This window comes from Ornithorhynchus anatinus, chromosome X1 (genome assembly GCF_004115215.2).
Source record: "Ornithorhynchus anatinus isolate Pmale09 chromosome X1, mOrnAna1.pri.v4, whole genome shotgun sequence".
NCBI classification, from domain to species: Eukaryota; Metazoa; Chordata; class Mammalia; order Monotremata; family Ornithorhynchidae; genus Ornithorhynchus; species Ornithorhynchus anatinus.
Window position 1 is genome coordinate 118,123,700 of NC_041749.1, and position 2,353 is coordinate 118,126,052.

At 55.5% G+C, this 2,353-nt stretch overlaps 1 non-coding gene across 1 annotated transcript; it reads left to right on the forward strand.

Annotated features, from left to right (window-relative positions):
• The first annotated feature begins 1,366 nt into the window (after window positions 1-1,366).
• On the forward strand, window positions 1,367-1,504 carry LOC114807050. The gene has a single exon (XR_003755103.1). It is a non-coding gene; the product is annotated as a small nucleolar RNA SNORA7 (small nucleolar RNA).
• The last annotated feature ends 849 nt before the right edge of the window (window positions 1,505-2,353 follow it).

The following is a 2,353-nucleotide window of genomic DNA, read 5'->3' on the forward strand; positions in this document are numbered from 1 at the left end:
AACACGGGGGGAGGGGTACGGGGGGGCACGGAGAGGGGCACGGGGGAGGGGCACGGGGGGGGAAGGGCACGGAGAAGGGCACGGGGGGAGGAGGGCAAGAGGACACAGCTCGCTCGCTCTTCTCCCGCTGGGGCCTCGCCCTCGGCGCCGTCCAGGAGAAGGGCGTGTGGGGGAGGGCCGAAGGAGGGAAGGCGAGGGGCGTCTGGGGAGGGCGGACATCTCGGGGGGCCTTTCGACGGCGCCTTAGGGCGGAGAAAGTCTCTCACCTTCGGGGGGAAAAACCGTCCTTCTCCTCAGACCTACTGCGGAGAAACTCCGCGGCCGTTGGCGGGCGTCGGCCTCCTCGGCCGTTGGTTGGCGTCACGTGACCGTGTGGCGGGAAGGCGCGGCTCTCCCGAGGCCCCGCCCCTCGGGGCCCCATTGGCCGAGAATCCCAACCGCCGGCTGCCCGGCCAATCCGCGCGGGGGCGGGAAGGGCGGGCCAGGGATGGGGCCGCCACTCCAGCTCCTCTCCGAGGGGGGCAGGGGCGGGGGCGGGCGCTGCTCTCCGAGGGCCCCGAGGGGCCCCGCCGTTGCCCCACGACTTAGCCTTGTCGGTTGGCGCCCGCTGTCACGTGGCGGTAGAGAAGGACGCGCTGCTCTGTCGGGCGTCTCCTCCAGGGGGAGCTATTTGCACGGAGTGTCAATCAGCGGGAGCTCAGCCAATCCCTGGCGAGGAATGGGTCGGGAGGCGGGTCTGCCTCCACCTTCTCCCCCCCCCCCCTTTTACCACCTCGCGGGCTAAAGGAGAGGAAGAAGATGGCGGCCGGCGGCGGCCATAATGAAGTCACCCATAATGAATAGCGTTGGGGAGTCATGCACATGTCCCAGTAAATTTGGGGGTAGCGAGCTGGTGAACGTGTGTGGTGGGCGTGTGTACGAGCATCTTTGTGTATGTGTATAGACAGAGGAAGACGTATTGAAGTCGGCCCCCGTGAAGCCCCCAAACAGACCCGGACACCCAGAAAAGCCTCTGATGACACCCGGGGCAGCGCTGGCAGGACAGTCCTGATCGCGGGCAGGAGCCCCGTCCCCCCCACCTCCCCCCCCCAACCTCCTCCTGCCTGAAAACTGACCGTCCGCAGGGAGCAGGGGACTCAATCAACCCATCAATCACTGATATTAATTATTGAGTTTACTGTGTGCAAAGCAATGTATTAAGCACTTAGGAGAGGACAGTGGGACAGGGACTTTGTCCAAACTGATTAATGTGTATCTACCCCAGTGCTTAGAATAGTGCTTGACAAACAGCACCTAACAAATATAAGAAGAATAAGAATAATAATTAGAAGAATGAGCTTATATTTTACAGGGGAAGATAGACATAGGCCTCTCAGGGTCACATCTGGAGAGTTTCCAGTCCTCTACCAGTCTCGGCTACGGGAGGGAGAGTCAGGCAGAGGCCTATCCATTCCATTCCTAGCTTGGCCAATGCCTAGCGAGTGGAAGGCAATCTGATACAAGGCAAAACTCACCCGTGCTGGGCAGCAGCAGCACAGGAGAGAGCCGAGGGCGGAGACTCAGGTTTACTGCGCAGAGGGAGGCAATGGTAAACCGCTTCTGTATTTTTACCAAGAAAATTCTCTTGATCCACTACCAGAAAGATTGCAGATGGAGGTGGGCGTTCTGGGAGAGATGTGTCCGTGGTGTCGCTATGGGTCGGACCCTACTCGACTGCATAAGACAACAACAAGATAGACATTAATGTAAATAAATCATCAACGAATCAATCGTATTTATCGAGCTCTTATTGTGTGCTTGTACTAAGTGCTTGGGAGAGTAATACGGAGTACAGTAGTCTATGAGTTGGTAGACACTCCCTACACAAATCATCTCTCCTGTGGTTTTAGGGGACCCTCTCACAATCTCTAACCCGAAGGAAAACCCAGGGTAATTAAGCAGCATGGCTTAGTATTTATTCATTCAATAGTATTTATTGAGTGCTTACTATGTGCAGAGCACTATACCATTCATTCATTCAATAGTATTTATTGAGCGCTTACTATGTGCAGTGCACTGTACTAAGCGCTTGGGATGAACAAGTCGGCAACAGATAGACAGTCCCTGCCGTTTGACAGGCTTACAGTCTAATCGGGGGAGACAGACAGACAAGAACAATGGCAATAAATAGAGTCAAGGGGAAGAACATCTCATAAAAACAATGGCAACTAAATAGAATCGAGGCGATATACAATTCATTAACAAAATAAATAGGGTAATGAAAATATATACAGTTGAGCGGACGAGTACAGTGCTGTGGGGATGGGAAGGGAGAGGTGGAGGAGCAGAGGGAAAAGGGGAAAAAGAGGGTTAA